The sequence below is a fragment of the Nelumbo nucifera genome, chromosome 2 (assembly GCF_055504915.1).
Source record: "Nelumbo nucifera cultivar China Antique chromosome 2, China Antique-T2T, whole genome shotgun sequence".
Classification (NCBI taxonomy): Eukaryota; Viridiplantae; Streptophyta; class Magnoliopsida; order Proteales; family Nelumbonaceae; genus Nelumbo; species Nelumbo nucifera.
The window spans coordinates 7,717,553-7,730,333 of record NC_142650.1 but is presented as its reverse complement, the minus strand read 5'-3'; positions in this window follow the sequence as shown (position 1 = coordinate 7,730,333).

Sequence of the window (12,781 nt, the reverse complement as noted above, 5' to 3'; positions counted from 1 at the left end):
CAACCTCTTGTGGTTTAGGTGTGTATCCAGATTCCAGAGTGTTTGATTTAAAAAATAGGTGCATCTTAAGAGTTCTGATCTGGAGTCTAGATGGCATTGACCAAACCAAACTACTATTGACAGCCTAACACCCTATTTTATTTAATGTGTTTGTTCATTCTAATCCCGAGTGCAATCGCCAATCGGTATGGTATCGGTATGGCCATCATTTCTCAAAGAGTTCAAATATCCTCTACGGTTCTACAAACATCTTCGATGTTGTCATTCATGAAAAAGCGTATAGGTTGATATGAGGCGCATTCCGTGAGGAGCAAATCCGAGTTCCTTACATCCCTACTTTTATGGAGGATTTAAACCAATTTTATCATTTTTAAGAGCAAATTAGAACCAATGGTATTAGATCGGAACCAAACAAAAAAATGCCAAATGACCCAATAGTTGAGGTGGTCAATCGGCATCCACCAAAATAGGATGCGTGGGAGTAAACCCTGTGGAATAGCTTCTATCGAATTTACAAAATAAAAATAAATAAATAACCGTGGAATGGCTAAACTTGCTCTTTCTGAACTCGGATTCAGTCTGCTCACATCGTATTCACAGCCACATGCAACTTTGCATGGTTTTGTGAGGACTGAATCCCATCTTGCTCTTTTCCCGTGCCTAATTTAACTATGTAAAATCAAATAAAAATTAAAGGAAATTTTCTATTTTAATCCCCTGAACTTTGGGGTAGTGTCAAGTTAGTATCTTACTTTTAAATGTGTTATTGCAGTATTTAAATTTTCAGAAAGTGTCAAGTTGGTTTCTGCCGTTACTCGACCGTTATCTATTGAAAATGTCAAAACTATCCTTCAAAAGAAAACATTTTTCATTGTCTTCTACCTTGAGGTTGAACCCATTGAGGTGTTTGAGATTCTAGACTAATGAAGTCATTGTCTTCTACCTTTAGATTTGAAGCACATTCTTATCTAATTATTTCTTTGCTTTTAGATATTGTTTCTCAGTCATATTTCATGTTTTTCTCTCTCTTTTTCTTTAAAGATAATCGGTTCAGTTTCAAGGTAGAAGACAATAAATTGTGTCTTCTTTTGAAGGGTAGCTTTGACATTTTCAACAAATAACTAACAGTCGATTAAAGACAATGATCAATTTGACACTCTTTGAAAGTTTAGGCACTGCAGTGACACGTTTTAAAGTTTGGGTACTAACTTGACACTACCCCCCAAAGTTCAGAGTACTAAAGTGCAATTTTCCCTAAATTAAACTGCACAAAAAAGGTTATGGCTTTAAAAACCAATTAATTGATTTCTTAAAAAAAAAAACAATTATTTCATTTTGGTTGTGAAAACTGAAAATCTTTAGCAGGGATCAAAAAATTTCACTGGATCATTAAATCACTGATTCACTACCCAGTCTAGTCCAACTCAAAACTTATTAAATATTTTTTTTCACTCTAATGACGTAATAATTGAGATGACCAATCAAAATCCCTCCAAAATAAGAGTACATGTGTGAGCAATGGGCCTTTATTCCATGTAATCTATGTAACACTATAATAATAATAACAACAACAACTTTCTACATATAATTTGCCAAGGTAAGGGTGACCAGGTGGGCTCATGGGCTTCCTCAGAAGACTCATGCCCAAAGTTGCACCCCTATAGAGCCTAGTTAACAACTAATTGTTTAATTTAGACAACCAAAATTTCCCCTTTTGGTGAAAACTGTAATGCTTGTGTAAAAGACAAGTAGACAAAAGTCTCTTCTATGTATAAAATAATAAATTGTTAAATTATTAAAAGCTAGATCATAATAATATGTGTGTATGTATGTATAACTGTATACATACTAATAAATGTGCACATGTGCTGTACATGACAATTTCAAATGACAATAATAACAATAACACAATAACAAAAACAATAATATCATTAATAATTTCAGGGTTCTTATCAAAACCAGTTAATGTAACAAAGATAAATTATCAATGCATGGTATGTGTTGGTGGAATTGTTGACATCTTTGATTAGGTTAACGAGCTATTGATGAGACATTAGTTTTCTTTCCGTTTTTGTATTTTAGTTATTTTCATCATTAATTATTCTCATATTTATCACATATTTCTATTTAATATAATGAATATATAAATATATAATATTAAGGGTATGCTTAAATCTTTTTTTAAATTTTATAATATTTATATATTTCTATTTTTATTATTTAATTTATAACATCACAAATTAACATGTCTGACTAAGAAGAAAGGTGGTTTCATTTGATTTTTAGAACATTGGTTTTTATCACTTTTTTATCTATTGGTTAAACTAACCAATCCTAAGCTGACCCAACATTAGACCAATATTTTGAGTTCATTTATCATCAACTTACTTGCTTGTAAAAAACCACTAGCTTGATCAACAACATGTTGACCTAACTATCTAAATCATTGTAATATTTTACCTAGTTAGTGGTGTTATAAGTTAGTCATTAATTTTCTTTTTTTTTCTTGATTTTTGTATTCTATTTTATCATTAATAAAAATAATTTTTATTTATCAAACTTATAGTCTCAATACTATGAATATATAATATTATATATATGCTTATATTTTTCTACAAATTTTTTATGTTTTTTATAATTTATTGTATTTTTATCTTTGTTTTTAATTTTTATTATTTAGCTATGATGTCATGTGATGCCCTATTTGACTTGGATGGTTAATCCATTTGCTCCACAACTTAGATGGAAAAATTGGTTTACTTTTGAATCAATTTTGTCATATTCCATTTTCTTTTTTGGTAAAAAAATAAATCTTATTTTTCATACTTATTGTGTTTAATATGATGAACATATAATATTAGACCTGCTAAAATGTTTTCCACAAAAATAATTTCTATATTTTTTTATTTTTTATGTTTCTATGTTTTTAAATATATTTGTAATCTTGGAAGAAAAACAGTCAAAGATGAGGGGGAGAGAGAGAGATAAAAGACAATTTTGGAGAGCAAAAAAATAGCTAGGCTGGTGGTGCTAGCTATTGTATTTATACTAAGGCAACCCAAAACATTATAAAAAAGATAAAAAACTACAATAGTGCCCTTGCAGCAATAAATAATAAAACTAATAATAGGTCTAACAATTCTAACACTTTCACTCAAGTTGGGACTTAGAGGTCAATTATGTCCAATTTGTCACATAAGTCATTGTGCCACAATGATGTAGACCCTTTGTAAAAATGGTAGCTAGTTGCTATTCAGAACTTGTCACATAAGTCATTGTGCCACAATGAGTACATACTTCCCCACTAACAAGTGTTTGCCCACTTCAATATGTTTAGTTTTATCATGGAGAATTGGATTAGCTGCAATATTGATAATAGCCTTGGTGTTACAATACAAGGACATGGGACTATCAAGGTTAGCATGTAGAGAAAAGAAAACTATGATAGAATTCATCTTAGCAACCAAGGCAAAAGGTCTATGCATAATCAACTCTATACATTTGAGTAAAACTTGTTGCCACTAATAAGGCTTTAACCTTTCCATGGTGCCATTAATTCTATACTTCATTGTAAACACCTAGTTACACATTATAGGTTCCTTTCCTTCGAGAAGGTCCACAAACTCTCATATACCATTTTTATACAAAGCATTGATAGAACATCTACCACATTCTTATGGATAGGAATATTGTCAATGGAGGAGAGAAAAGCATGAAAAGATGATGAAATATTCTCATAGGAAACAAAATGGGAGTTAGTGGTGCAAGACCTAACTCTCTTTCTTTGTGCAATAGAGATGTTTAGGTTATTAGCACTATCAGAGTCAATAGCAATGGGATCAGACATATATACGGGAATAAGAGTACTTGGTTGAATAAGATCTACCTTTGATGAATATGATGGTATTGGTGGTACAATTTCAAGTTGCTCAAATGTTCTTGAACTTATTTTTGGCCCTTACAATGGCGAATGAATACACGGAATGGAGGAGGATCGGGGAGTGGAAAGAGCTTAGCTTGAGTATAAACTTGTTTCTCCTTAACCCTACACTCCCCTTGGGGAGAAACAAAGAAAATGGGGTCATTTTCAAAAAAAAAAAGGACACATTTACTGAGACATACTACTTCCTAGAAAAATGAGTGGAACAATGGTAATCCTTTTGAGAATGGTAATCCAAGAAAACACATGGAATAGTGCGATGATTAAGCTTACTAAGAATGAAAGATCCTAGATAAAACACACGGATAGGACTACAAAACAAGGGAGCTTTTGGAAACAAGAATTAATGTGGGGTCTTATACTCTAACAATTGAGATGGCATATAGTTAATGAGATATGCAGAACATAAAATAGTAAAAATGTCCATAAATTATTAATAAATAACCATAAATCTTCAAATAATATAACCAAAATAAATTACCATTACTTACCATTATCAATAATAATAATACTATCATAAAATAGTAGATTTCTTTTTAGAAATTAGCACAAATTAACATAAAATAGTAAAAATATCTAAAAACATAAACTACAAATCTTTTTATTGAAAAAATTATATTAATAGAAATTACTAGAACTTCTCAAACTTATCATGAATATTTTTTCTAGAAATTGGTATATTAAAACAAACATGACCATGTCAAATGGCCTCTCCTTTCTCCTTTACCCCAGCATTTCATTTCTTGCCTATCTACCTTATACCGTTTCCAACTCTTTCAAGCTGCCATGTCAGCAAGGTTAAAATTCTTCTTAACATCTCTTTTTTAATTTCTAAATCCCCACTTTCCTAATATTCCCACCCACTTCCCATTTACCTAAAATCTCACTCTTAATCTCTTAATCCCCACTTTCCTAAAATTCCCATCCACTTTCCAATTACCTAAAATTCTTCATAAAATCCCTCTCTCAATCTCTCAAAACCTAAATTTTTCACATTCTAACGTCCATATCCTACATGCTCTTTTTATTTCTCTCCCTACCCTTCTTCATCTTTTCCCATTTGACAATTCCATTCACCACCATCTCAACCTACCCTATCATCCATTCATCTACTAAGGTATAACTAAAATGGAATATAGGGTAAAACATTAATTTCGATACTATTAATTTGATTTAAATAACAGTGATTTCTTTAAGCTACCAACCTTAATTTTGATAGTATTATTTTGATTACATTAAGTGAAATTTAATTATATTTAATTACAATAATCAAATTTAAATTAGATTACATATAAATGAATTTAAATTTAACACAATTTATTTTCAATAATAGAAATGTTAGTTATAACTTTGATTATCTCAATTTAATTAATTATACTTAGATAACTTTATTTAAATTTAAGTAAAAGTAAGGTACTTGCTAAAGAAGAAATCCTCATATCCATTGTTCAAGAATTAAAAGAAGACCCTATATCTATTAATTACTTAATTTAAATTTATAAATAAAATACTTAAATTCGGATAATTAATTAATATTTATGGGCAAGTGATTTGGCTTATGTTAATTTGGATAAGTTAATTTAGATAATATTAATTTAGACCCCAAACTAGGAATGGCAATGAGGTGGGGACCATACAGCTCCATCTCCGACCTTGATCCATGTTGGGGTGAAAATGACCCTTCACCCCTAATCATTGATGGAGACGGTTTTCCCATTAATTAGGGACCCAAATCCCTGAGATTTTTAAATTAAATTCCTTTTAGAAAATAGATTTACTTAAAAAAGGAGCATTTTTTAAAATATAAAAATATTTTAAATATATTTTGATATATAATATAGATAATATTATATACATAATTGGGATTTAGAGGTGTAAAGTGGGTCATGCCATGCTGGCCCACGGGTCGTCACAAGCCATGCCGCCCTCCTCGGTGAAAATTTTGGGGGTCGACTCGGCACAGCCCACGGCCCAGGCCCGTGTCATGCCGTGCTGTGGGCCCAGGCTGGGCCGGGCTGTAGGCCATGCTGTGGGCTTGGGCCACAGGGCGGGCCTTGGGCCTAGGCCGAACCGGGCTAGACTGTTTTTTTTTTACTTTTTTGTTTTTTTTTTTTTTCTGAAATTTTTTATTTCTTTTCCAAGTAAAAATGTAAAACTAAAATATTTAACTTTCCTTTTAACTTTGTGAACTATTAAGAAATTAGAAATCTAAGTTATCTAACACATAAATGAAAAAAAAAAAATACTTAACCAAATTGAAATAAGAATGATGGAATAACAAATTAGAAGAAAAATAGGATTTTTTTTTCATTTAAATTTGAATGGTACAAATTACAAATACAATGATTGGATCATTGGATACTTGGATGAATAAACCCCCCCCCCCAAAAAAAAAAAGTTGAAAGTAGCCGTTGGGGTGGGGGGCCCAACAACTAGTTTTCAGACGGGTTGAGCGTGGCCCGCTATGGGCCCTGTGGGCCGTGCTGGCACACAGGCTGCAGGTAGCACGACATGAACAATTGTGCCGGCTCGTGGACTTCGAACCCCCAGCCCAGCACGACACGGACTATCGTGCCGGGCCTGACATGGCCCGTGGGCTTTCGTGTCGTGCCAGGCTGGGCCGCTCGATTTACCCCTCTATTGGGGTTGGGGTGGGGCAGGGAATTCACTCCCCATCATTGTCCTCATCCCCAGTTGAGTATCACTACCAATCTCAACCCCCGCCAAGGCAATCTCTATCATTGACCCCAAGCTAGGTACTCAACAAGGATATGGAAAATTGCCATTTCTACCCCAAACTTGATGGTAAATTAGAAAAATTACCCCTTTGTTTAATATTAATTTATAAAATATCCATAAGTTTCTCTCAAATTCCTAAAACCCTATGGTCCCATAATTCAATTTCTAAAATACTCCCAAATTGTCGTATCTAATTCCTAAAATACCCATAAATTTCCACAATTCTATTTCTAAAACACCCCCAAATTAGATATATTTTAGATGGTTGCTTTAGGGCAAGGAAAATTTATGATTCTCCATCCCTAATAAGGAAGGGGTGTTTTGCCCCAAACCCACCCTACCACTAGAGAGAGTGTAGGGGTAGGGTATCTTAGCTATGGGGCAGGGATGGGGAGGGGATGCCCCACATAATTGCTAGTCATTCTTTAGATAACTACTGTTAATGATATTTAATAATCACTATTAATTATTACCACTAAAATTAATAAAAAGTTAAGAAAAATAATATTTAATAAAAATTACTATCAATTAAAAGAATTAACTTATATTTATGGGTAAAATACTTAAACAATTCATATAATTTGACCTCCACAAACCTCTCTTGAAATTTGGTGTAAAATTATTATAATGATTATATTAATTACTAAATCAATTTAATTATCTTATCACCATAGTGCCCTTATTAAGGCTTCAATTGGAGTAAGAATTGCTCTACCTAGTCTAAATGTCCAATAACTCCTTTTGCTTTAAATTTGATAAACAAATACCATGCATCCCATGGGTCCCGACTAATCCACTCTTAAATTAAGGAAAAAGGCCATCCTCAGGAGAAGACTTTGATTAATTAGTCAATTGCACAAATTCATTTCTCATTACTCTCAAGTTTTCATTGCATATGCCTACACGTTTCTTCAACTTCAAAGTATTTTATATGGTGGGACTGCTTGAGAAGACGCACTTCAAGACGAAATTAAGAATTGATCCCACTTGTGAGGCTGACTTATCACTGTTTTAAAGAATCCAAACCTGATTCAGTGGATTTTTTAGCTGAAATAATTAGGAGTGCAACTTGGACAGGCCCAATTTGAGCCTGGACCGATCTAGCATGCAATTTTAAACGGGCTGGGCCTGGGGCGGCCCAAAATTTTGAGCTTTTAAATTTTTGGACTGGGCTTTGAGTATAGCCCTTAGGAAGCCCAAACGTGTCCTGACCTTATCCCAACCCGAGCTCGGCTTATTATATACATCTATATGTGCATATGTGGATACATATCTGCATGCATACATGCATATATGCATATTTTTTAGTAATTAAGAATTTGCATTTGCACGTGGAAATTTTAAATGACAAAAACAATTAATAATAATAATAATAATAATAATAATGATAATAAATAATGATAATAAATAATAATAATAATAATAATAATAATTATTATTATTATTATTATTTATTATCATTATTTACTATCATTATTATTATTATATTTTGTATTCCATTTCTTGCATAGATAAAAATTATTTTTATTTAATATGATGAATATGTAACATTAGAACTGTTCCCAACTATTTTTGATAAAATTCTGTACTTTTTCATTTTTTGTGTTCTATCTTTTTTTTTAATATTTATTATTCAATTATAATATCATGAGTTTCTTTGTAAAGTTGGATCATTGACCCACCATCTAGATAATAAAATAACTTTGCTTTCTGATTAGTTTTAAGACAATATGTAACAATAAGGATAAATTTAGTCAATTTTCTAAACCATAGTGGTCCTTTAAGAAAAATTTCCTTTAAATTTTACATCCCATTTCCATCATTAATAAAAACATTTATTATTTTTCATACTTATTATTGTTTAATACGTCAAATATATGATGTTAAAAATGTTTCTATTTTTTTAATTTCATTTTTTTTTTGCATTTTATATATTATTGAAATTTATTATTTAATTGTGACAACATAGATTGACCCATTTGACCCAAAATGGTTTAATTTCTTACTACCACCTAGATGACAATACTATTTTTTCTAGATAGATTTTAAAAGTATAAGTTTTTATGTTATTGAAATTATTAGTTTATTATGTGTGGATTTAATTAATAGAATTTAATGATGAGAATAAATAAAAATACCTTAAATATATGATCAAGTGAAGGTGAATGCAAGTTAATACCTTGAATGTTGGATTTAATGAGAGGGAATTGTATGTATTGAATATCTTAAAATTAACTATTTTCAACTCATTTAATATCAATAACAAATTACCCTATTTGCACTCATTTTTATCAATAAATTTAAATATAAAGGGATAAATTTTGTCCTCAAGCAAAAAATTCCAGAAATATTCTTGAAGCTATTTGTGCCTTTTAAAATAGTATAGATAATCTCTACATATATGTGTACATGCATACATACACACATGCATATCAATTTATAGTGTGGGCTAATTGACCAACCCCAAATTTTAGTATAGACTAAGCATGGACTGAATAGTTTAGGCTTGACCTCGGGCTTAGGCTGGACTTGGACTTTAGGCCCAATTTTTAGGGTTGGATCTGGATTGAACTAAAACCCGACCCAACCCACCTGACTTGCACCCTTATAAATAATAAGTACTTAACCAAGCTTTTTAGGGACTGGCTTTTTGCCAAATATAGCTCAAGGCTTTACTTTATTTTTATCTTGTAAAAAGATCTTATCTGAAGTTACAAGATATGTTTGTTTGTTTGGGTGGAATCGGAAATCCATTCCTATTCTCTCTTTCTTTCTTGGGAATGAAATCCTATTCTTATTGATTCCGATTTTCATTCTCACTACTGTCTGAATCAAAGAGATTATGAAAATAGAATATTCCAATTTCAATTTTAAAGAATCCTGCTTTATGATGGTGCACAATTCGGCCGATCTTAGCTGTCAACGATCTTGCCTCTGAACCGGGTGGCAGGGACCTGAAACGGAGGGAGAAGAGAAGCTCCGGGGAGAACCCGGCGTAAGGGCTCCGAAGCTCAAGTTAGAGTCTTTCAAAGGCAAGATAGACCAGATAGCGCAAAAGTTAGCATACCTCGTTTCTGAGGGGTAGGAGCCTTTTATAACCACCTCGCGCACTCACTTCCAAGCTTCCGTCAGATCGGGCATGATTACTTCTGAACTCCTGCCAGTTCGGATGTCATTTCCTCTGGCTGGACAGAACCGCCACTGCTCCTTTTGTCGAAGCCGTCTCTGCGGCTAGTAATGACGGTGGCAGGTGGCGGTAGCAGGAGGCCGTTTGAAGTGCGGCTGTCAGGCGTCAGATCCCAAATCAGTTAGGCGCGTCGCCCCTGGATACGGACGTCCTTGGCGTCAGGTACGTTTGGTCAGCCTGGTGTTTCGGGAGCGAAGTGTTGGAGTGAGCGAGATGTCTTGAGTTCGGTTTGGGGAGTGTTCTGAGCTGCCACGGGCCAGCTCGGGTCACAGCTTTGCGAGGCTTGGGGCCCAATATAGTTTGTGCTCCTTGCAGGGAGCTCGGGCTCTCGGTAGGGAGCTCGGACTCCCAGTAGGGAGCTCGGGCTCTCGGTAGGGAGCTCGGACTCCCAGTAGGGAGCTCGGGCTCTTGGTGGGGAGCTCGGGTTCCTAGTAGGGCGGTCTGGGGTTCGGGCTCAGTAGTGAACTTGGACTTGCTTTCGGTGTTTGCTTCGGGCGCTCTACTGTCCCGAATTGCTTGTTTTTGCCACATGTCGGATGATTGCGAGGTTGGGCCAAATTCCCCTTCATCAATTTAGATTCCAATTTCAATTCTGACTCCGATTCGAATTTCAATTTCAATTCCGACGTCTCTACCATTTTCTATCAAACCAAGCTGAAGGTTATAATTGAAAAGGTGCTAGGTTACGTGATCGACGTGGTAAAAGGAAGTACACATATATGGATAAATGGATAATCAATAGTCCTTATTAAATGTGATAGTTAGATTGACCGAGTCATTGCCATGGGTGGATGCGAAAATTTGAACTAAACATGGATGGAGGCTGCGTGAATAGCAATACTACCGCCACCAGTATTATACTATTGGCCCAGGCCCCATTATTATGAGCAGAATCGTAAAACGACTGCAACTCTTTTTTAAGACCACGCTTGCTGTCGTTCCCTCGTTGCCGATCCAATATCTTGTGGTCCAAACTCTGGAACATCGTTGAAAACTTACATCAGTAGATCTCTGATTCTGATGTGGTTGGGGGTGGGGGAAGATGCACCACCCCATCGCTCATGTTCTGTTTCTTCTGTTTGTGTCTTCATGTCACAACATAATAGATGGAAATTTTGACTCACGAGGCCATGGTTGGTCCAAAATGTTTACCACGGAAGGAAATATAACTAGGATGCACTGTGACTCAGGTAATTAGTTTTGTTTCATCTTAAAATCGCTTTTTGGCCAAAAGGTATTAATTCGATTATTAATTTATTGATCCAAGTGTTCGAACCATTGAACTATTGATTCAGATAATGATTTTTTCCATTTCTAATGTTTTTAAATCAGAACGGGCCATGCATCCATTCAAACCGAATGATTGGACCATTTTACTTTTTTTTTATTTTAATTTATTTATACCACTCAATATACAATTGCAATCCAACCCAATACATGACTCGATATCCATTTTGCAACCCCACAAAAAGTCTTAAACAAATGTAACATACTAATTGATGAGACCGGTTGAACTGCATTTGATGACTGTAGATGGGGCTCCTGAACCAATAACAACATTCCACATCAGTCATGCCCATGAAGTAAGATATTGGAGTGGGTATGACTGTCATAGGGGCATTACTACCGATGAAACAACTAAACACAAGCCATCAAGGGGCAAGGGCAAAGAAGTAACACGACACGAAATATGGTATTTGGCTATTTGCATGGAAGTAACACGACACGAAACACAAGCACCCATGGAACCTTCTCTCACAAGTTCCTGCCAATAAAAAATAAACGAGAATTTAATTGGAGATATTGGAAGACATGTGCTTGTTGGATTTCTCATTACTCAAGAGAGAGTCTGGTCAGACCCGGATCTGATAGATAGGACGGTCGAACTGATGAACCAGTAATTTTTTTTTTTTTTTTTTTTCTGTTTTGACATTTTTACTGGTTGAACCATTGACATGCTGGTTAAATCGGTGATCTCAACCAACGAGCTTTCCGATTTTTCGTCCGATCCCGGTCCGATGACGGCACTTAAAATAGCCTGAACCATTATTACGTATCAAGTTAAGAGTCAAAGACTCAAATAAATGAATAACGGATGTTACAAGGAAGAAAGAAACGATATTCACTCAGGTATTTGCTTGCGTAGCTGGTTAAATCGGTGTCTTCTCACATGCATGTCACTTTGGGTTCGTGCGGAACTAACGGGACGTCCGTTAGCTTGTCCCGTTACTCCAAAATACCGCGTGTCCTCTGATTCCTCTCTTCTATATTGTAACTCTACCTAAACCCTGCACTTCCTCCTCCTTCATCCCCAGCGCCGATGCCGATGATCATTCCAGCGATGACCATTCCGCGGACGACCGTTTTTTCATCTCTTCTATTCATATTTTAACTTTTTTTTTTTTCAAAACAAAATCATAGAAGGAAAGGCTCACCGGCAACCACCCGACCATTGTTCAGGTGCGTTTTTTATCTTCATTCTCGTTTATTTTATTTTTATTTTGTATTTTTCTCCAACCGGTGCTATTTTCCAGAGCGCATAGGACATTAGGGGATTTTACACTGTAATGAATTTTTTGTTTCCTGCCGAAATAGGGGAGATTCAGCCGAGAACATGTGTGTAATTTCTTTGATTATTATTATTTTTTATTTTTCCCGCAACAGTTACTCATGCATGTTGTGTGCATTTCTCTAACCAAGGTGAAGTTTGGTACCGTTTACGTTTATTCAGTAAACATTTATTAATGATGCCACACATTGGCGACATCTCAGCATTTTCTCTCTCTTTCTTTTGCATATATAAACTTTGGTTTATGTGCATACTGACGTCTAATGACGCCCAGTTAATTTCAATTATAATAACTTGGAATTGTTGGCATGCGAAATAATACATGAATTACAATTCGGTAAATCAG